The 23,726-nt window shown below is 42.0% G+C and overlaps 1 protein-coding gene across 4 annotated transcripts in view; it reads left to right on the top strand.

Annotated features, from left to right (window-relative positions):
* The first annotated feature begins 11,845 nt into the window (after positions 1-11,845).
* The window catches only part of GREM2 (gremlin 2, DAN family BMP antagonist), a 42,298-nt gene continuing 30,417 nt past the window's right edge, over positions 11,846-23,726 (top strand). The window contains exons 1-3 of one of the 4 annotated variants that reach the window (XM_048843773.2): positions 11,846-12,142; positions 18,319-18,447; positions 18,616-18,707. The gene's annotated coding sequence lies outside the window, so the exon portion shown is untranslated. Of the gene's footprint in view, positions 12,143-18,318; positions 18,448-18,615; positions 18,708-21,141; positions 21,506-23,726 lie in introns of those variants that run through there. The other 3 variants (XM_048843774.2, XM_048843772.2, XM_075126938.1) reach the window with 3 other exon arrangements.

The following is a 23,726-nucleotide window of genomic DNA, read 5'->3' as shown; positions in this document are numbered from 1 at the left end:
GCTCTGTGCCTCCACTCCCATTCAGCCCCTTTCCTAGTCTGTCCTCCCCGACCAGCCCTTATGAGCCTCCGTCTGTCCCCCAATAGCCCCTCTCTCCTGATCTGGCATTGTGAAGGAGGCAGGCTCTTTCTCTTCCCTAGCTGGGAGTGGTTGCTGCATTCTATTGCCCCAGTGCCCTCTGCTGGGCAAAAGGCAGCAACTTTTAAGCAGAAGCTGTTTCTGCACAAAAAATTAATAATATGCGTGGCTCATTAATTATGTGCAGTAGCACAGAATTCCCCCAGGAGTATCAGAAGGCAGCCCCCTGAAACCTGGGCCTTGCCTGTAAAGAACTGCTGGACTGCAACAGTAAAGAACTGCTGGACTGCAACAAAGAGCTTCTGCAGAGACAACAGGGCATCCAGGCACCGCTGTTCCTCACCAGTCAGATGGTATAACCCCTGGTGCAGCGCCGCCACTGCCAGCGTGTCACAGGCTTCAGGAGAATATAGAGTACTGTAAAAAGAAACTGCTGTTTTCCAGATCTCAGCAGGATCAGCCATCAGATGACCATGCATAAATGTTGATAAATGCAAAATAATGCACATTGAAAAACATAATCCCAACTATCCATATAAAATGATGGGTCTCAATTAGCTGTTACCGCTCAAGAAAGAGATCTTGGAGTCACTGTGGACAGTTCTCTGAAAATGTCCGCTCAGTGTGCAGTGGCAGTCAAAAAAGTGAACAGGCTGTTGGAAATCATTAGGAAAGGGATAGAAAATAAGACAGAAAATATCATATTGCCTCTATATAAATCCATGGTATGCCCACATCTTGAATACTGCCTGCAGATGTGGTCGCCCCATTTCAAAAACGATGTATTGGAATTGGAAAAGGTTCAGAAAAGGGCAAGAAAAATGATTAGGGTTATGGAACAGCTTCTATGTGAGGAGCGATTAATAAGACTAGGACTTTTCAGCTTGGAAAAGAGAAGACTAAGGGAGGATATGATAGCTGTCTATAAAATCATATGTGGAGACTGGTGTGGAGAAAGTGAATAAGGAAGTGTTATTTACTCCTTCTCATAACACAAGAACTAGGGGTCATCAAATGAAATGAATAGGCAGCAGGTTTAAAACAAACAAAAGCAAGTATTTCGTCACACAATGCGCAGTCAACCTGTGGAACTCTTTGCCAGAGGATGTTGTGAAGGCCAAGACTATAACAGGGTTCAAAAAAGAGCTAGATAAGTTCATGGAGGATAGATCCACCAATGGTTATTAACCATCATGGACGGGGATGCAAAACCGTGCTCTGAAGTGTCCCTAGCCTCTGTTTGCCAGAAGCTGGGAATGGGTGACAGGGGGATGGATCACTTGATGATTACTTGTTCTGTTCATTCCCTCTGAAGCACCTGCTTTAGCCACTGTCAGAGGACAGGATACTGGGCTCGATGGACCACTGGTCTGACCCAGTAGGGCCGTTCTTATCTTCTTCTCTGGCAGCCATAGGCAAAAAAGCTGCTGTCTGTCTGTAGACTTTTTTCTCCAACCCAAAAAAGAATCTTGTGGGAGTGTTAATTTCATGCAGCTGTGTAAAATGGGCCTGAATCAGGGCTCCTTGCACATTCTCTTCCAAGAAGCATCACGGGAGCTGGCGCTTCTCAGTTAAGGTTTGGTGAATCTACTTTGGCTTTCCCACGTCAAGGCTGCCAGGAAGGCCCAGGTGGTCTCATTCCAGGGCACTCATAGCCTGATACAAGGATTGCGTGGCAGCCTGGGTATACTGGTGGCAGAACAGTTGGACACGGACCTTTCTGACATCTCACCAGTGTCTCAGGGACTGAAACAGGGGCTTGTGCTGCTGCCAGCGCTCCCCGAACACAGCAAACATCTGGGTGAAATTCAAGTCCTGTAATCATTTGGTATTAAAGTGCCCGTGGGAAGCATGGGCAGGAAGACAGAGAGACACACTGACAGATGCATCATAATGACCAGACAAGTGAGTGGAGACACAGAAGACCAAACAAACATATTCACATTGGCCTTCATGGTATAAAAGTGATCCAGTCTAGCCCCTGAGGCCTGGTTGGGAGTAGCCTTCAATCAAGAGTACTGCCCGGCAGCGGGGTTAGAAAACTTCCAAACATCTACTAGCACAAAAGTCTTCAGGAGACAATACAGTTCCCTGGCTGACTGAGGGTGCGTCTACTCGTGGTTCCTGTCTAAAACATAATATACAGTGCAATTGCAATCCCCTGATAGGGTAATAATAGTATCAGGCTCATAGCCAAGCATAGCATAGGAAAGTCTGCAGAAAAGAGGCACAATCTCACCCCAGATTAGGGACATACACAGTACAAAGATTAAATAGAGTAGTGCCAATACATGTTTCCACCTGGAGGAGCGGCCCCACACAATCTCCTTCACAGAGAGGATCTGTGTCCCTGCATCCTGGAAAAAGAGAACAGTTACCCCAGCAGTGACACGAGAGCCATGACTCAACAAAGCCCCATTCCTTCAATCGGTTCCCCTGATTATCAAGGTCTGAATGTGTCTCTTGCCTAAGGACAACATCAGCCTGTGTCTGTCTGAGAAATTCAAAGAGTTGTGCCCTTTTCTTACCCTCCTGGCATCCGTTAATGTTTAGAGAGCCAAAGTTGAGCAGCACCATAGAGACTAGAAGGTCAGCGCCACACAGCAGAGAAACCATAGAAAGCGGAGGTAGTTTGAACAAAGCAAGGTTGATATATCTTGAACAATCACAGCACACTTCCCCAACAACTCTTTGAGATGGAAATGTTTCCTACGATCAACTGAGGTATATCTCAAGACAAGGGCAGCCGAGCGTACAAATTGCTATAAATTGGGGAAATATGCCTCAGTCTCAACTCAGCTTGCCTTTAATGCTATCCAAAAAGTCACTAATCTCCTTCACCCCATACCCACCCTTCCCATCAAGCTGACTGGCTGGAACATCAGGAGTCAGAGAGATTATTAAAAAGAAAAGGAGGACTTGTGGCACCTTAGAGACTAACAAATTTATTAGAGCATAAGCTTTCGTGAGCTACAGCTCACTTCATCAGATGCATACAGTGGAAAATATAGTGGGGAGATTTTATATACACAGAGAACATGAAACAATGGGTGTTACCATACAGACTGTAACAAGAGCGATCAGGAAATGTGAGCTATTACCAGCAGGAAACCTACTGACCGCTATACTTACTTACATGCCTCCAACTTTCATCCAGATCACACTACACGATCCATTGTCTACAGCCAAGCTCTACGATACCACCACATTTGTTCCAACCCCTCAGACAGAGACAAAAGCCTACAAGATCTCTATCAAGCATTCTTACAACTACAGTACCCACCTGCTGAAGTGAAGAAACAGATTGACAGAGCCAGAAGAGTACCCAGAAGTTACCTACTACAAGACAGGCCCAACAAAGAAAATAACAGAACGCCACAAACCCCACAGTTTTGAGTTCTGTTTCTAATTTGAACACATGGTGATGGAGCGGGCCCCATAGCATGCTCAATTTTCTCTAAATTCATTCTGCAATTTCATCTGGACATAGTGTTCTTCTGCATGTCCTGTCCCAAACTATTATGCAATGTTGCTGTCTGCTGTTAAACAGTTGCTACATTCTACCCCAGAGATGGCTGTATTTTACTGGTAGTTGAATTATCAGTACCTGGGCTATAAGCCAAATTTCTTGCTGGTGTCAAGTGACTCAGCTCCATCAGAAATTCAAGGGATATACATCAACAATATGAGATTAAGAGTTGGCCCTGATTCAGCTAGATACCTAAGCATGTGTCTAACTTTAATTTTAAGCGTGTGTTTAGACCCATTGATGTCAGTGAAGCAATGCCAATTTATACCAGGGGAGAATTTGGATAATATCCTATATAAGGATAATTCAAGCACCACTGATATGAAGCCAGCATAGGGTAAAATTGATGACACTGCTTATGTGCTTAAAGATAGGCATGTGATGGCTGAATTGGGGCCTATATTACTATCAATTTGAGAGTGTACTGGCATAAGTATATAGGTGGGACCCTACCAAATTCATGGCAATGAAAATCTCATCACGGACCGTGAAATCTGGTCTCCCCCCGTGAAATCTGGCCTTTTGTGTGCTTTTACCCTATTCTACACAGATTTCATAGGGGAGACCAGCCTTTCTCAAATTGGGGGTCCTGACCCAAAAGGGAGCTGCAGAGGGGCCGCAAGCTTATTTTAGGGGTTGTGGTATTGCCACCCTTCCTCCTGCGCTGCCTTCTGAGCCGAGCAGCTGGAGAGCAGCGGCTGTTGGCCCCACCAGCAGCAGTGGAGAAGTAAGGGAGGCAATACCGCACCATGCCACCCTTACTCCTGCGCTGCTGCCTGCAGAGCCGGGCAGCCGGAGAGGGGCGGCTGCTGACTGAGAGCCCAGCTCTGCAGGCAGCAGCGCAGAAGTAAAGGTGGCCATACCATACCACGCCATCCTTACTCGTGTGCTGCTCCTGGCTGAGGCTCTGCCTTCAGAGCGGGGCTCCCGGCCAGCGGCCGCCGCTCTCCAGCTGCCCGGCTCTGAAGGCAGCGCTGCGGCCAGCAGCACCACAGAAGTAAGCATTGCCGTACCGCAACCCCCCCCTTCACTAACCTTGCCACCCCCTTCCCAACCCCTTCTTGGGTCAGGACCTCTACAGTTACTACACCGTGAAATTTCAGATGTAAATAGCTGAAATCATGAAATTTATGATTTTTTAAAATCCTCTGACCGTGAAATTGACCAAAATGGACCATGAATTTGGTAGGGCCCTATATATAGGTGTAAAATCACATACCTAAGCAACATAGTTATACTGTTGCAAAAACTGTGTGTAGACCAGGCCAAAGAAATAAATATCGTATCTTTTATCCTCATCAGCTAAAACCTGAGGCACCTGGCACTTCTCAATAATTGCTTTGCAAAGGAATAAAACTCCTGTGAGCACAAAATACTCAATTAGCCTTATGACTAGATATGCTGAATGAATAAACATGAATATATGAGTAACATAAACGTTACTAACTGAGCTGATAGAACAGACAGCATTTCTGCTTGAAAAAGAAACAAGCCAGATAATGAAAAAACAAAAATTATTTACTACAGGCCAGTCAGCCTCACTTCAGTCCCCGGAAAAATCATGGAGCAGGTCCTCAAAGAATCAATCCTGAAGCACTTACATGAGAGGAAAGTGATCAAGAACAGTCAGCATGGATTCACCAAGGGAAGGTCATGCCTGACTAATCTAATCACCCTCTATGATGAGATTACTGGTTCTGTGGATGAAGGGAAAGCAGTGGATGTATTGTTTCTTGACTTTAGTAAAGCTTTTGACAGGGTCTCCCACAGTATTCTTGTCAGCAAGTTAAAGAAGTACGGACTGGATGAATGCACTATAAGGTGGGTAGAAAGTTGGCTAGATTGTCGGGCTCAACGGGTAGTGATCAATGGCTCCATGTCTAGTTGGCAGCCAGTGTCAAGTGGAGTGCCCCAGGGGTCGGTCCTGGGGCCGGTTTTGTTCAATATCTTCATAAATGATCTGGAGGATGGTGTGTGCACTCTCAGCAAATTTGTGGATGATACTAAACTGGGAGGAGTGGTAGATACGCTGGAGGGCAGGGATAGGATACAGAGGGACCTAGACAAATTGGAGGATTGGGCCAAAAGAAATCTGATGAGGTTCAATAAGGATAAGTGCAGGGTCCTGCATTTAGGACAGAAGAACCTCCTGCCTCATACTGGGAATGAGGGGCGATCAACAGGTTATCTCAAGTGCTTATATACAAATGCACAAAGCCTTGGAAACAAGCAGGGAGAACTGGAGGTCCTGGTGATGTCAAGGAACTATGACGTGATCGGAATAACAGAGACTTGGTGGGATAACTCACATGACTGGAGTACTGTCATGGATGGTTATAAACTGTTCAGGAAGGACAGGCAGGGCAGAAAAGGTGGGGGAGTAGCACTGTATGTAAGGGAGCAGTATGACTGCTCAGAGCTCCGGTACGAAACTGCAGAAAAACCTGAGTGTCTCTGGATTAAGTTTAGAAGTGTGTGCAACAAGAGTGATGTAGTGGTGGGAGTCTGCTATAGACCACCGGACCAGGGGGATGAGGTAGATGAGGCTTTCTTCCGGCAGCTCACGGAAGCTACTAGATCGCATGCCCTGATTCTCATGGGTGACTTTAATTTTCCTGATATCTGCTGGGAGAGCAATACAGCGGTGCATAGACAATCCAGGAAGTTTTTGGAAAGCGTAGGGAACAATTTCCTGGCGCAAGTGCTAGAGGAGCCAACTAGGGGGGGCGCTTTTCTTGACCTGCTGCTCACAAACCGGGTAGAATTAGTGGGGGAAGCAAAAGTGGATGGGAATCTGGGAGGCAGTGACCATGAGTTGGTTGAGTTCAGGATCCTGACACAGGGAAGAAAGGTAAGCAGCACGATACGGTCCCTGGACTTCAGGAAAGCAGACTTTGACTCCCTCAGGGAACGGATGGCCAGGATCCCCTGGGGGACTAACTTGAAGGGGAAAGGAGTCCAGGAGAGCTGGCTGTATTTCAAGGAATCCCTGTTGAGGTTACAGGGACAAACCATCCCGATGAGTCGAAAGAATAGTAAATATGGCAGGCGACCAGCTTGGCTTAATGGTGAAATCTTAGCGGATCTTAAACATAAAAAAGAAGCTTACAAGAAGTGGAAGGTTGGACATATGACCAGGGAAGAGTATAAAAATATTGCTCGGGCATGTAGGAATGTTATCAGGAGGGCCAAATCGCACCTGGAGCTGCAGCTAGCCAGAGATGTCAAGAGTAACAAGAAGGGTTTCTTCAGGTATGTTGGCAACAAGAAGAAAGCCAAGGAATGTGTGGGCCCCTTACTGAATGAGGGAGGCAAACTAGTGACAGAGGATGTGGAAAAAGCTAATGTACTCAATGCTTTTTTTGCCTCTGTTTTCACTAACAAGGTCAGCTCCCAGACTGCTACGCTGGGCATCACAAAATGGGGAAGAGATGGCCAGCCCTCTGTGGAGATAGAGGTGGTTAGGGACTATTTAGAAAAGCTGGACGTGCACAAGTCCATGGGGCCGGACGAGTTGCATCCGAGAGTGCTGAAGGAACTGGCGGCTGTGATTGCAGAGCCATTGGCCATTATCTTTGAAAACTCGTGGCGAACCGGGGAAGTCCCGGATGACTGGAAAAAGGCTAATGTAGTGCCAATCTTTAAAAAAGGGAAGAAGGAGGATCCTGGGAACTACAGGCCAGTCAGCCTCACTTCAGTCCCTGGAAAAATCATGGAGCAGGTCCTCAAAGAATCAATCCTGAAGCACTTGCATGAGAGGAAAGTGATCAGGAACAGCCAGCATGGATTCACCAAGGGAAGGTCATGCCTGACTAATCTAATCGCCTTCTATGATGAGATTACTGGTTCTGTGGATGAAGGGAAAGCAGTGGATGTATTGTTTCTTGACTTTAGCAAAGCTTTTGACACGGTCTCCCACAGTATTCTTGTCAGCAAGTTAAGGAAGTATGGGCTGGATGAATGCACTACAAGGTGGGTAGAAAGCTGGCTAGATTGTCGGGCTCAAAGGGTAGTGATAAATGGCTCCATATCTAGTTGGCAGCCGGTATCAAGTGGAGTACCCCAAGGGTCGGTCCTGGGGCCGGTTTTGTTCAATATCTTCATAAATGATCTAGAGGATGGTGTGGATTGCACTCTCAGCAAATTTGCGGATGATACTAAACTGGGAGGAGTGGTAGATACGCTGGAGGGGAGGGATAGGATACAGAAAGACCTAGACAAATTGGAGGATTGGGCCAAAAGAAATCTGATGAGGTTCAATAAGGATAAGTGCAGGGTCCTGCACTTAGGACGGAAGAACCCAATGCACAGCTACAGACTAGGGACCGAATGGCTAGGCAGCAGTTCTGCGGAAAAGGACCTAGGGGTGATAGTGGACGAGAAGCTGGATATGAGTAAGCAGTGTGCCCTTGTTGCCAAGAAGGCCAATGGCATTTTGGGATGTATAAGTAGGGGCATAGCGAGCAGATCGAGGGACGTGATCGTTCCCCTCTATTCGACATTGGTGAGGCCTCATCTGGAGTACTGTGTCCAGTTTTGGGCCCCACACTTCAAGAAGGATGTGGATAAATTGGAGAGAGTCCAGCGAAGGGCAACAAAAATGAATAGGGGACTGGAACACATGAGTTATGAGGAGAGGCTGAGGGAGCTGGGATTGTTTAGCCTGCAGAAGAGAAGAATGAGGGGGGATTTGATAGCTGCTTTCAACTACCTGAAAGGGGGTTCCAAAGAGGATGGCTCTAGACTGTTCTCAATGGTAGCAGATGACAGAACGAGGAGTAATGGTCTCAAGTTGCAGTGGGGGAGGTTTAGATTGGATATTAGGAAAAACTTTTTCACTAAGAGGGTGGTGAAACACTGGAATGCGTTACCTAGGGAGGTGGTAGAATCTCCTTCCTTAGAGGTTTTTAAGGTCAGGCTTGACAAAGCCCTGGCTGGGATGATTTAACTGGGAATTGGTCCTGCTTTGAGCAGGGGGTTGGACTAGATGACCTTCTGGGGTCCCTTCCAACCCTGATATTCTATTATTCTATGATTCTATGATTCTAACCCAATGCACAGCTACAGACTAGGTACCGAATGGCTAGGCAGCAGTTCTGCAGAAAAGGACCTAGGGGTGACAGTGGACGAGAAGCTGGATATGAGTCAGCAGTGTGCCCTTGTTGCCAAGAAGGCCAATGGCATTTTGGGATGTATAAGTAGGGGCATAGTGAGCAGATCGAGGGACGTGATCGTCCCCCTCTATTCGACATTGGTGAGGCCTCATCTGGAGTACTGTGTCCAGTTTTGGGCCCCACACTACAAGAAGGATGTGGATAAATTGGAAAGAGTCCAGCGAAGGGCAACAAAAATGAATAGGGGTCTGGAACACATGACTTATGAGGAGAGGCTGAGGAACTGGGATTGTTTAGTCTGCAGAAGAGAAGAATGAGGGGGGATTTGATAGCTGCTTTCAACTACCTGAGAGGTGGTTCCAGAGAGGATGGTTCCAGACTATTCTCAGTGGTAGAAGAGTACAGGACAAGGAGTAATGGTCTCAAGTTGCAGTGGGGGAGGTTTAGGTTGGATATTAGGAAAAACTTTTTCACTAGGAGGGTGGTGAAACACTGGAATGCGTTGCCTAGGGAGGTGGTGGAATCTCCTTCCTTAGAAGTTTTTAAGGTCAGGCTTGACAAAGCCCTGGCTGGGATGATTTAATTGGGGATTGGTCCTGCTTTTGAACAGGGGGTTGGACTAGATGACCTCCTGAGGTCCCTTCCAACCCTGATATTCTATGATTCTATGATTCTATTTATCAAGTCAAACTATTTTATAACTATAATGACCTTCCACAGGTTTTTGTAATCCTTGAAGGTATGTAGGGAATGTAAAGATTTTAAAAGAAAAGATTAAATAAGCACTTAAGCAGACACAAATAAAACAGACAGCTGAAAAGCTATTAAAATGAACTTGGGCTGAGGGGAAGCCAGTCAAAGTGCAAAGGAATTCAACAGCACATCAGTTGAATGGACAATGGGACAGAGCAGCACACGGTACACAGAGTCATGTTGAGTCAGAGGTTATTTTACCATAAGGAGTGCTTAAGTCAGATCAGAGAGCAAAAGAGATTTACTAAACTAAGATTGCTGTAGGAGACTCAGAGCATTTTCTCACTGCCAGGCAAGACATAAGGAAAAAAATCTATGTAGCGTCAATAAGCAAGATGAATGGGAACTGAGGGAGGGGATGGTACAATGGATCTTATCAGAGCAGCCTGCCAGGCTGAAAATTTTTGCTTCAGCTCGTGCTCATCATTTTCTGGGGGAAAAACAAAGTACCAACCATCCATTAAGGTGGAAAAAAGTGGAAATGGTATCATTCATGCATGAGGATGATACGGTAAGCTTTGCTCAGTTTAAAGGTAGTTTGGGGAGAGTTGGTCCACAGAGGCAAGCACAGGAGGATCTGAAAGAGAAGTTGTTGCATTTAAAATGGGACAGTTCAGAACACTCACTGTTGTGTAACTTGGGAAATAAAGAAGAGAAAGGAAGATACTGTAATTTGAAACAGTCACATGAAGGAAGAAATACAGCTGTTCTTGAAGTAACAAGGAAATATAAGTGTGAGCTGGGGCATAGAGATGAGCAGTGGCCACTGTCCAGATGTGCTGCTGATGTAACTGTTCCAGGTGCTGTCAGCCAGGCTGCTGGAAATGCATCTTTGGCTCCAGGCTCATAACTTAATTTTATCCATTGAGCGGAAGATAGGCAATAAATAAAATAATTAATAATAAAGGACCTGATGAATTTCTGAATTATTTCTGTTTTACAGTGGAGCAACTCCATTGAGTTCAGCGATATTGTAGCCAGTGGTGAATGAAATCCCAGTGTAGTTTTTTCTTAATATCTCTATTTTAAAATTTTCTCAGTACTTCTATTTCCTATATTTATTTTTCTGACTTTTGCCAGAAAAAAAACAAAGTTTATCAAAAAATTTAGTACACCCAAAAGAGACAAATGATATACCTACTGAACAGTGAATGAGGAAGACTATCCAACAGTCTGATCACTAAAGAGTAACCGCTGAAATAAGTGCTACAGAGGGCACCATTTCAGACTCAGCATTTTCCCACCGTTAGCATACAGGTGTATGCCAGGAACTCTATTTCCCTGTATTTCAGGTGCCATGGTGTGCTAAATTTGGGTAAATGGTGACTTTTAATGACAACCAATGCATCTTACTTAATTCAACAGCCCCAGTCAAGTGTGTGTCATAGCCTAAATTAAGGATGCATCTGTTATCACGGATACATTCTGTTCTCCCTAATTTTCATATGCAACTGTGCCAGCATGTTAACAGGAAATGTTACAACATCTTCCTGCACCGAGAGAACCCAAAACAACCTATTTATCTGTGTCGACTATATTCTTGTTTAAAAATAGGGTCATACTAAAGGCACAGGACTGTCAGTTTTCTCAGAAGAAAGGACTCAGAATTGAACCCAAAACTGTGCACAAACCCTGGTTGCAAAAGAATCCTACCCCACAAGCCACCGTGACCCATCCTGTGAAAGAAAGAGCAGCCCCAACATTCCAGCAGGAAGCAGGAGTCATTTCAGTTGCTCTGATTAAATAAATTCAGACCCAGGGAAGAAGCGCTTTCGCATCATGGTTTCTTTTTCTGTGTAAATGGCTGATTTGATGCAGATTATAAATGGCTTCCTTTCCTTCAGTAAACAAATATTGGAATAATAGCCCAACTTCTACAAGGAAAGCACAGGTAATGAGGACTTTGTTCTGCCTCAGCTGAAGATTTCACCTTTTTATTCCCCAGGTAATTAGGCTCTGCAAACTTTTAATTTTACAAGTAAGGGACTTTAAAAAAAAAAAACTCAAGAAAACTAATGTATTCGAATGTCAAGCATTGCACACAATCACAATCTTCATGTATTCTTAACATTGCAGGTCCTTCAATAAAAGGAAGAAGATCTAAAGGGGCTGTTTTTCGGTGGGTTAGTACAGGGAGGATTTCCCTACAGAAACAGGAGGGCTTGGATTGGAAGTCTGATTAAAAAAAAAAAAATGGTAGAGCTGACCACAAGGTTGTAAATCCACAGCCTGGAAGGAGGAAAGCAGAAACACAGCAAGCCACTGAAGTGTCTGTAGCTGTAATGTTTGTGGGTTAGATGAGAAACAAGCGCTGAGTGGAGAGGGGGGCGGGTGGAGGCAGGGGGTGGCTGGTGTGATTTGTTTGGTGATCAGAGCCAATAGAAAGCTTAGTCTTTGATGATATCCCCACGCAGTGCCTGAGAAGAGTCAGTGCTGAGCCTCCAGTGTTCCTTTCATATCTGCACCAAAGCTAGCCTGAGACCCTGCAAAGCAAGGCGTGCTCTCTTCATTCGCAGCTCTTTTAAATTGAGCTCTTATGGGCATCTGCAGCAGCCTGGTTGAGTCAGAACTGAAAGCAGCAGAGGGAGACCACACTTAATCACTCCATTGGATATAAAATAACCTCCAGGATACAGGGAACTGAAGAAAACCCCTCAGCTGGTTGCAGGTATGGAGATCATCATAGCTTATCTGAAGCAGAAGAATTTGATGTTAGTTACTGCACATTTATAAGGCATTGTTATTTATTTTGCAGGAATTATTTTTTTCCCCTTAAAGTTCTGTCATTTTCTACTCCTATTTAGAAAGGAGGAAAAAATACACCTCATCTCTCAATTCATCCTGCAGATTTGGAGGAAACAATACTTGTTCCTGTATTAAATTTGCACAGTTCAAGAAGAATCACAATAATCAGTGGGGGAAAAAAACAGATTGTAGCTTTTCCCTATTTTAAAGTGATTCTGTGTATGCAATAGTTATATCCTTGTGAAAACTTAATGGCCCAGCTTTAGCACATTCAATTTGAAATGATCTGCAGGGCAAAGTAAGTAGCAGTGTCATCATTTTAAAGTAATAGCTTAATATTTTCTGAATATCATATATTGTGCTCATATGTCCTTTAAATGTGGCAAGTTCCCATGAGGCATGTAACTAAATTAATATGAGCAAGCTATCAGGTGTCTCTAGATCTAGGTTTTATTTTGAACAGGATTCTAAGATAAGTTAACTGCATGGCTTAAAAAAAATCCTTTGGGTTTAAGTATCATGAAAAAATCCCTAGCTGAAACCTGTGCCCCTTTGTACCTTTCTTTCTTTGCTTTGGGTTAATTATGGTTTGTGATTATGAAACCCCATGAGGGATCAGCTCCAAGTACAAATAGTATTATTTTTTTATAGTCATGAGTTAGAAATACATATGCAGTATTCCCCCCCCCCACCCCCACCCCCATGCGAATGAGGATTATACAAATACAAACCCATGTCTGTCTTGCAGTGAGATCCTGCTTGATTGTCTGATAAAGCAACAGAAATATTTGCATTTCCATACCTCTGACAAAATTGGAGTCCCAGGTCTTAAAAAAAAAATTGCAATGGCATTTGGCTGAGCTACTCCTATTTTTAGTACAGGTTTGTAAAAGTGATTATATAATTTTATTTCTGGTGGATTTTAGAGGACAAAATTAACAGCTCCTAACAAGTTAAACCTTCTGTGTTCAAGAGCCCCCTTCCCCCATCCCCCCCCAAAAAAGCAAAAAAGAAAAGCTGAAGTTAAAGTCCTGTTGAACACAGTTGGCTGAACTTCAGTTTTAAAAGTTTAACTGCACAAATAACAGTGGAAAGAGTAGTTTCTGTAACGAAAACTTAGATTAGGAATCTAAACAATCCTGTTGAATAACAAGCAACAGGTGCAAGAACAAGCAGAATTCACTCACTGAGCCCTAATTAGCACTCTTCATATCAAAGCACTTCAAGGCTACTGCATTCAATACCACTATGAAATGAACATCACTTCAGGCTCATTTACTTCCCACCAATGTATATAAGATATAGGTACTGTGTTTCTGTAGGGGATTTATTTTCTTCCTAATGTCTAAAGCCAGGAAGCAAGTATTGTCCAAAATATTTGCTAAAGCTGTCTGCTGTTGATCATATTTTTATTGTTAACCTTGAAGTATATTTCTTAGAATGCCTTCCTTTTTAAACATTAAAATTAGAGAGAGGTGGAAAGTGACAATTTTTGGTAGCAAAAAAAAAAAAAAGTTAGATTGCACTATTCATTTCTTAATTTAACAGAAGTAAGGTTTAGTGGTCAGCATACCAGGCTGGGGCTGGGATTCAGGACATCTGGGTTCCATTCCAGTTTGTGCCACAGACCTTGAGAAAGGGGCTTAATCTCTCCATGCCTCAGTTTCCTCACAGGAATAATACTCCTACTTCCATGGAAGATCCTGAATGCAGCAGCACCAGTGTGTTTTTGCAGCATATGAAGAGGGGATGACTGAGGACACTGAATGCCCTCGGAGTGTCCAAAGCCAATATGCTAGGAGTGTTCTGTACATGTTAGAATAGAGAGGGGCTTAGTGTAAAGACATGGACAATGTATCTGTGACTTTGTAGATCTGCTGGCGAACTTTGTAGATCTGCTGGCATGTTGCATTTGGGGGAGGAATGGGGTAGATTCTACTCCCCCCAACCCTCATAGATTGCCACAGTAACCTCTTACACAATGCTCGGTCACTTGGGCTTTGCACAGGGAAGAGGATTTATCTGTTAATGACAGTTAATACTTCACACTTCCATAGGAAGATATCTAAGTGCTTATGTGGAGGAGTCAAATCTGATCACAATGAAGATAGAAAAAATGCACAAAGTGAAAATCCATTAACCTGCAATACAGGATGTAGTCCTCTGTATTCCAGACTTATACATTCAGTCGCTTCGGGTGCCCTGAGTCACTCTTCCATCCCTCTTTAAGATCTACTTAATTTGCAATGTTTATTATGTTAGAAGGGATTTAAACTATTTTGCTTCCGCTGCATCAGATGGAAAAGATTTGAATGAAAAAAATATATCTGAGATGTCCATTGAGCATCCAGGGAAATACTGACTAATGGTGGCCAAAGCTAAATCTAGATTCCAAGGATAGAATTTATGAAGGTGTAAACCCACTAGACCCAGATAAACTCCATTTGGGGTAAACAAAACCACAGCAGGAGAAAATTATTTACAAACACCTGGTGGATTCCCCTGATGCTATATAGTTAAGGAGTCTGCAGGAAACTCAAAACCAAATCCTGTGGATCTATTGCTGAATTCGGGGAACTGCACGCCTTTGTGGATCAGACCCCACTATTCTCCTCCAAAACAGCACAACAGGATTATACATCATGGTGCTATTTGCTTCCTTATTACAGCTGCACATCTGGGGGAATCAATGCAGATCAGACAAGCATGGAGCCCTAGAAACTTGCTGCAGACTCTAGGCTCCCTTCCCAGAGAGCGTGGCTACCCCCTGGGTCTTGCTCAACTGTCCACCGAGCCTCTTCTTATGGAAGAGTTTTTGCCAGGTTAGCAGAACAGGAGCCTGCAGCTGTCGCAGCTGCCTTCTTCACATTCCCTGTCCCACTTCTGCACACACATCTCTTCCCCACTGCTAAAAGGGTAGAAAATTTGATATGAATTACTCTGGTCTAAGACTTCAGATGCATTGTCTGGCAGCAGGTAAATCTGCTAGATGACGAGCAATATAGTAAGAATTTATTTGAACAGTGATGTCCTGTGTTTGTCTTGGGAGTGTAAAAATAGAATTTGGGATTGTGAGTGGAAGACTGACTAAGTGATTGTTGGTTTGCTTGTCATCCTTAGTCCATAGCCAGTGGTAGAAGCTTTTTAATTATATTCACTGCTTTTTAATTGTATTCCTGTCCCACCCTTCATGCAAGATCCTGCTGTTGGAGAGCTGGTGAGATATTTTTTTCATACACATTTTTGTGATTTTTTTTAAGTGAAAAATCTAACCTAACAAATATTGGCCAACACCCAAAAATATAAATTTGGAAATGTTGGAAAAATTTGACAGAACACTGAAAATTTCTATTCAGAAATGTGCCATGGTGCCTATTGGAAGTTTACTTTGGTTGCCTCATACCCCATTCTATCCTACAGTCCAAGATCCCTGGCTGGACTATGTCACCCATGATGCAGCATGGCCTCCCTGCTTTATGAGCTGTTGCAGTGCACTGGGGGGGTTCCTGGCTGTAGCACATCATGAGAGAGGTGGTCTGGTTGCAGAGTGTGGACCCTAGTGGAGAGTTGGGGTCATGAGGTCCTCCGAACAACGACTCCCAGAAGGCCCTGTGGTGGCATTTCAGATTTGAAAATTTTCAGTTTTCAGCCATAAACGCAAAACATTTTGGTTTTGAGATATTTGAGGTCTTTTTATTAAAAATGAAAACTGGATATTTCCACCAAAAATTGACCAGCCCTATTATTAGGGGACCAAAACCATTTTAATCCAGCAGCAGAGGACAGCTGTCATGCTGTGAAATAGTGGGTATAGTCTTTTCTTCAAAATATCTGTATTGTACCTACTGTGCATATACCCTCCACTATATCCCAGGTATAAGTTGTACATATAAAGCTGAGAAGTCAGTGCAGAGCCTCATAGTTGCCCTAAGAATGCCAGAATGACTGGACTGACTATTCCTAGGAATTATAATTCACTAATTGCAAAATCATAGACGTTCAATATGGAACAGCTCTATGACTAGAGATCATCTGCTCCGTTCCCATTGTTCTCAGAATTGCTGCAGCCTGCTTCAGAGGATGCACTGTGCTCTCTTATAGGAACTATTTCTTGTAGTGTTAGTCTGCTTTGCTACTTGTGTATGAAAACATAACACAATCTACATTTAAATATCATAAATGGTGTAGTTACCTAAGCTACCCTTGCAAGACTATTCCACATGCTATTTCCATAGAAAGCCTACTTGTTTGTTCTTCCCTGGTCTGACTCCCCCCCCCCCCCTTTTTTTTTTTTTAACATTGGTCTTTATAAGAGTGAGACAGGGACAAATGCGAAGTTATTGCTAAGGTACTGGAAGATTTAGCAAAGTCTGCTTTCCCTGGATACTGCATCACCATTGTCATATTAATTTTAATATGCACGTCATCTTCAAAGGAATGAAATAATAAACTCCTCTGCCATTTCAGATTATTTTAATATCAATATTTAGGAGACATTTATTTGAAGACATTCATCCAGTTATAAGGAAAACCAAAGGAAATTAAAATTCTAATATTCCAAGTACAGTAACCCTCCTAAAGATCAGTTATCTCTGGTTATAGCATACTAAGAAAGCAGTTCTAAAGACAGAAATGAGGATAATTGAAATACCCTAAGAAAAGACGGTATTTACCCCCAAAATTTCATTTTTTGAAAACCGCTTTCTCTAGTGTGTGATCACCACAGCACAAATATAACGTTCATGCTATGGATTTATCAGCAGTGCAACATTAAAGCTCTCTTCTCTTATAATTTATTTAAACAGTGAGGTGAAAAAGAAAACAGAGAACACCCGAGAGCTCATGCAAAATGCTTAGTTGACTTTGTCTTGTACAAACATTGTTGACATGAAAAATATTATTCAACCCAGTGCTAGAACTGTGATTCTGAAGTCTAAAGGAACTTAATCTTATAATCCATTGAAAACTAGCTGCCTTTCTTTGTTTGTGTGGAGGTCTATCATGGATTACAACCCCGAGTTATCCTCTATGCTACCTTGCTATAATAATAGCACTTAAGGGTAGTAAAGCAATGTCTGATATTTTGCTTTCGCACTAATGAAAGATAAACAGAAGTGTTGTCAGTGTACTATAGAAATAATCCTGACAAGAAACAGTTTTCCCTGGTAAAGCCAGATCTTGCTTCCAGTGAAGCCAAAACCAGTTGGATTGAAATGAAGCAGAATCTGCTGCCCATAAACATCAGGACACTGGCCAATCTCCATGTGGATGATATCTGGAAACTAACAATGTTAAGATTTTGGTGAGCAGGTCAGAGAGGGGTTGTCAGAGGAGGCAAAAACTCATATACAAAATATATACCAACCCAACTTTCTGCTGACCTATGCCTTCAGTTCAGGCATGCACTTCTTACATGACCCACCTCCTTTGTGCCAGTTTCTGACCTATTAATGCACTGGGCACCAGCAGCTGGGCATCAGGTTGGAATGCTGGTCCTAGGAACAAGGAGGTGTGTCAAATGAAAATATGATAAAATATGTTCAAATACATGCATTATTGGATAGATCCGTTTATCAGCCACATGGTTTTTATTGGGAAATTATCATTCAGATTTTGACTAAAAGTATCCCTGGTGAAAGCCTATTGCAGTTAGTGGGGCTTACACCGGGGAGAGAATTGACACGTTGGGCCTGATGGTTCCCTACTGATGACCATGGATATTTTGGCATAGACTTCAATGAAGCAAGTTTGGACCATTTATTCGTCAAATAATGACGCTTACAAATTTTAGACAAAGCTATAGGCACTTTATAAATAACATATGTAGACACAGAAGGAGAAATGTACTCTTTCCCAGACGTTTCCATCCGTCACTCTAAATTGATCCCGAAGTGAATTCCTAATGTAGAATTTATGACATCACAAGCCTATCTGTAACCAAAGACTTTAGATGTCACATACATAGATTATGAAAGAAAACTCATTTTAGTCAAAAATAGCAGGGAGACCAGTGAAAATGCTGGAAATGTGCAGTGTGTGTTTGTGTATTTGTTTTGTCTAAACCTTCTCTTTTCTGCAATGACTCCCTCTCCTTGCCAGATCACTTAAGACAGTTGAGCAAATGCAACACTTCATCCGAGATTGAAAAGTCAAAGGCAGAAGAATAGCTTCAGATCATGGACACTATAGTCCAAATTCACCTTACTGTCTTAAATGAAATGATACCAGGTATGAATTTAGGTCTTTGTTTAAAATTCTAAGATAAATTCCACCTTTGTCTATCAGAAATTCATTCTAAACTATGAGAGATTTTAAATACAAATTGGACCAAAATATATCCCTCTTGGCTTCCTTAATTTAAAAATATCCTCTTCTCCTTACGTTTCTTCTTTATAGGGCAACACTGAGCAAAAAGCTTTGTCACAGGCTGCTATATATGATTGGATATGGAATTTTGAGAAGGTGCCAGTTATTATCCTTTAATCCAGGTACAGCGCTTCTAGCTAGAAAATGTTGACAATTTCAGTGTTTCTGTAGTTGCCTTTAAAAATATTGTACATTAATACAATCTGGAATACTTATCAAAAATAATCACTCTGCCCTTTGTAAAATGTGCCTTGGTGTGTGGTTTTTTTTTTTTTTTGGTTTAAAATGTAATATTGTCTAAAAATTAAGTTTCTTTGGAAAACAGTTTATTGTGCCATTCCAAGTCAAGCCACGTTCTGTGCTCACGGTTTTGTTTCAGACAAATATGATATTACAGGCAGAATTTTACAGTTGTTTGCCAGAGAGCTGCACTGTGTTTACTATAAGAGGATTAAAGGAAATTTGAAAGTCAGGGCTAGCTCAGTAGGAAATTGATATATGTACATTATGCTTGCAGGAACACTCTGCCCAGCTGTATTAGGATATTCATCATTTTATTTATTTAGCAGTTCGGACTTTATCCTACTAACAGGTATGCTATCCATTTAAAAGTATGCCAGACTTTAAAAGGTTTAACAATATAAACATGATTTGCAGCATCTGAAGTATTATCCTGGCATAGCTCTCTCGTTTGTCTTAGAATTAGCACTCTCATATAGTAGACTAATAATGCTAGAAAACTCTAGCTTATGGATCTTGTTGCTCTCTATAGACTGTGGTTTAATTCCTGGCAGTGCTGCTTGGGTCAAGGATTGTAGCCACAGTCATAAACAACAATTTTCAGAATCTGAGTAAGCTAGACTAGGGTGTAGGTCCTTGGAAAAGATTTCCTGGAGGAAGCAGGAACAGCAATATATCTCCAGATCCACAGAGTATTGGCAGGCTGTTCTGTTGGGAAGCAATGGCTGTCCAGCCTTGTAGTTATTAATGATTGTTTATTTGTGCAGTGGCCAATATGTGAAATAGAGAGTGAATTCTAAAAGAAAGATAAGGCCATAGGACTTCTTTTCTATTCTCAAATGCACAGTGTTAAGTCATCAAACGTTTGTATGTATAAATGGGCATAACTTTGAGAATCGGTAAAATGTGATTAGGTAAAATTCCTCAGAAATGTCCCACGTAACTTCCTACATACACATCAGTGGTGATGGGAATGCAGAAACAAGATGATTTTAGCAGTAATAATAATTTTGGTTATGTAGGGCTTTTTCATTCTCCCCCCCAGCCCTCCCAATGCCCATGTACTTCACAAATTCAGTAAACACTTATTACCAAGTTTATTGCGAAGTACCCAAGTTGTCAATGGGCCTTCCCAAGTAGAAAGCACTATTATAAGGACAGTAGAATGACTGACTGTAGGATGAAGGCATTAATACACACAGGAATCTCCGCCCTGATGTGCTGCTTATGTCCATGGTAAGGTGATTATCTAGCAAAGCAGCAGCCAGGCAGACTACTGGTTCACAGTGTATGCACTACGTAATGGTGGGAGAAGTCAGGAGAGGGGAGATCTTTTTGGTGATGGACAAATCCCTACTCTTATGGAAAAAGAAAAGGAGGACTCGTGGCACCTTAGAGACTAACCAATTTATCTCTAAGGTGCCACAAGTCCTCCTTTTCTTTTTGCGAATACAGACTAACACGGCTGTTCCTCTGAAACCTACTCTTATGGAGAGTGCCATAGTCTCTTTAATGTCAGCGTATAGCAGATAGTAACCTGGTGGGTTTTTTTTTAAGCTCTGTTCTGAACATTCCACATTCAGCAAATTGCATGTAAATCAAGGATCTTCCTTAGAGAACCAGGCCTGAAGAGACCTTCCTCAGTCTCAATAAGTCACTTGTAATAAGGAGAAGAATAACCTGATCTAGACTGATCATGCTCACCTGAAACAGACTCTGGCGATATGCAGAATCTTTGACCAGAGATGATCTTCCCCAGGTAAAGGTGAGGTTTGGGCTATTGATTCACTCTGACTGATCTAGGCTTTCTTGTCAAAATGGTTATCAAAATGAATGGTATCACACTAGTAACTTTGTAGAACTCTGGGCCATCAGAGAGGCTGCTCATGGAGATTGGAGGCCTCACTTTGATTTTTTTAGTGAGATTGCTCAGATGAAGACAGAATGTTGTTTTCTGGGACTTGTAGGACCCTATTTTCTACTGCTTGGCATCTGATGTTCTGAATGGGGACTGCTGGGTGCTGTGCACATTTGAAAATCTGTATATCTAATGTGGGAACGTAAACAGGAGATGCGGGGGCCTGAGCACTTTAGAAAATTTGGCCTGTGCAGTTCCACCTGCAGATTACAAATATAGGCAGCCACAGGTTTCTTTGATTATGATGGAGTGCTTCATATTTGAACTTTTCCATATGGCTGCATTTTCAGATTAAATATAGGAATGGCTGCAATCTGCTCCATTATGTGCAAATTGCAACCCAAGGCTCCGGCAAGTTGCCAGTTCTGCTCCTCCATCTGAACAAAATTGGAGCCTCTGGCTTTATTTACTCATAACTACATGTTTAGCAGTCGGACATGGTTGACAAAAGCTGTTATTGTTGCTGAATGGATAAGACATAAGGTACTTGAGATGTTGTCCAATCTTTTTTTAATAACGGAATTCAGGCCTCTTCAAAATCTCAGTGTATTAACCCCAGCATTTCCCATGCTGCTATTGGCAGAAAAGCCTACACAAAAGTGACAAGTGATTTTAGTTTCTTCAATTTTTAGGTGCGCACAGGGAGACACTTTAAAGAAATCCATTTTCACAGGAAGAGCTGAGCACCCACCTATCAAGTGTTTCAAGATGGGCACCAAAATTTGAGGGACCCAAAATAACAAGTAATGTTTTAAAAAAAAGGTAGACCAAAAAACTAGATGTGAATTGCTAGCACTTGGCATATGAGGCTGAGATTACAATGCATGTGGTTGTTAATAGTAGCTATCCTCATATCCACTTTCAGTTACCTCCGTGATATAACCCTTCAGGTTTTACTAAGCCATTTGGCTCATAGGGGCCATCTACTGTTTCTGTGCAATTATGCAATTGTGTTCTGTGCTAATGTTGCATAGTGAGGTACATGGGTAGCACTGGAGTTAGCGCTCCTTGTCTGATGTACCAGTTATATCAGTCAGCAGCAAAGTTGTTAATAGCTAAGAGACAGCTAGAGCACAGATTTATACCAAGTGTTAAACACTTTAATAATGAGCAATGATATTTTCCTTGGTATCTAAGGCTCCAGTCCTGCATCAAGATGTGCAAGCACGTTTCCCTATAGCAGTGTGGAATCTGAACCTCAGAAAGATTGTTTGTGGTTAAGGTAGAGAGCTGAAACACAGAAGTCTTGGGCTTTATTCCTTACTCTACTAGAGACTTCTTGTGTGACCTTGGGAAAGTCATTTATCATCTTTGTGGTTAGGATATGATACCCATTTTACAGCTGGCGAAACTATCTTTTAGAGACTTTGCGAGGCTAAATGCATTATTGTTTGCAAAGCACTCTGAGACCCTCACACAGAAGACACTCTCTAGAAGTGCAAACTACTACTATATATCTGAAAACCACATTATTGATGAGCAGAGTTAGTATGAGAACAGGCCACTGAACCTATGTTGCTAGGCATGAAAGCTATTAGGTTAGAGTGGTTTGAGGAGGGACAAATCAAAGATTAACTTGACCAGATTTTCTGAACAACAAAACAGGTTAATTCTGTGATTTTTGTGTGTGTGTGTGAGAGAGGCCCTCCAAAGAACAAACATTCTGGTCCCCCATAACATTTAATGTCATTAGTCATTTTTTTAAAAAAAAAAGACATTCCCTATTATCATCTACTTGTTAACTGATCACTACAATGGGGTACATAGAACATACAAATAGGTAGGCACAACCTGGTAGGTATGTGTGTAAAAAAAACAAAAAAAAAAACGTTTTGATTTACTAAAAAGTTTAGCGGTGTGGATATCCATGCAAATTTGTCAGGTTGCTCTAAATACTGGATAAATTTCATCCCTGTGCAGAGGGCCAGAATAATGTGTGTGCCTCCCTTAAAACCCATTTTATGAATTATGTTGGAAGACTTCATTGTTGTTTAAGTTATGTATGTGGCTTATGATGGACCTAAACACAGTAGAAAATTCCACCGACTATGTGCTGATCTGCTCTTCTCCATTATTAAGTTGTTTCTGATCAGATGTAGTCCAGGTTTTCCATTGTAGTTTGTCCTCAGTAGTCACTTATAAGATGTTTTGGTTTTTTTGTACTAAGGTAAGTAGTACTAATATCCAGTTCTCTGTTTTTGGTGGTGATATAACATTTAGTACATAAACTGGGAATAAAAGTAATTGTTTTTAATGAACTACTATATAGTGTTCCATCTTTCAGATACTTAATTACAGGATATGTATACTTCACTATTCCACAAAATAGGAGGAAAAAAAGGAAGCTCCCAACTGACCATATTGTGTACAAACAGATAACTTTTGAAATCTAAAGCATATTCATCCCATAGCAACTATATAAAATCTCAGATTTTAATAGGAATTGTGCTGCTTTAAATCTGGAAAAATTCCATCAGTTTATGTGGCTTTATTGCAGATTTATACTGGTGTAAGATTGGAATCTAACCCCACATTTGCTTGAGACCAGCATAGATATTTTGAGACATGAAGTTGCTCAGTGAAAGGCGTCCTAAGTAGAGGTGGTCTAAAGAGCTGAAATTAGCACTTCTGACTTCTTTGAGAGTCACCTTATTTGTAGTAGGATAAATGCACTTTCATCTTTATTTGCATGGAGCAGAAAAGGCATTCTGTGGATAGCATGACTAGTCTGAAGTGTATGTTCTTTCTGGAAATCTCGGAGAACGTCTGTTTAAGAGGAGGTTAGGAAAATTCAAGGGATGCACATTTGTCCAAAAATGTAGGTTGTGTAAAACTCTCATTTACAAAAATCAAGATCAGCAGAACTGTTTCAATTTTTTTTAAATGCAGATGGCTTTTTTTTTTTTTTTTAGAGTTAATGACCTTCTCTTGCAGTATTTGCAACCCAAACACTGTAATATCCAATCAGTGCCTGAGAGCCAGA

Source organism: Caretta caretta, chromosome 3 (assembly GCF_965140235.1).
Source record: "Caretta caretta isolate rCarCar2 chromosome 3, rCarCar1.hap1, whole genome shotgun sequence".
Taxonomy (NCBI): domain Eukaryota; kingdom Metazoa; phylum Chordata; order Testudines; family Cheloniidae; genus Caretta; species Caretta caretta.
This window is presented reverse-complemented; position numbering and strand designations above follow the sequence as displayed.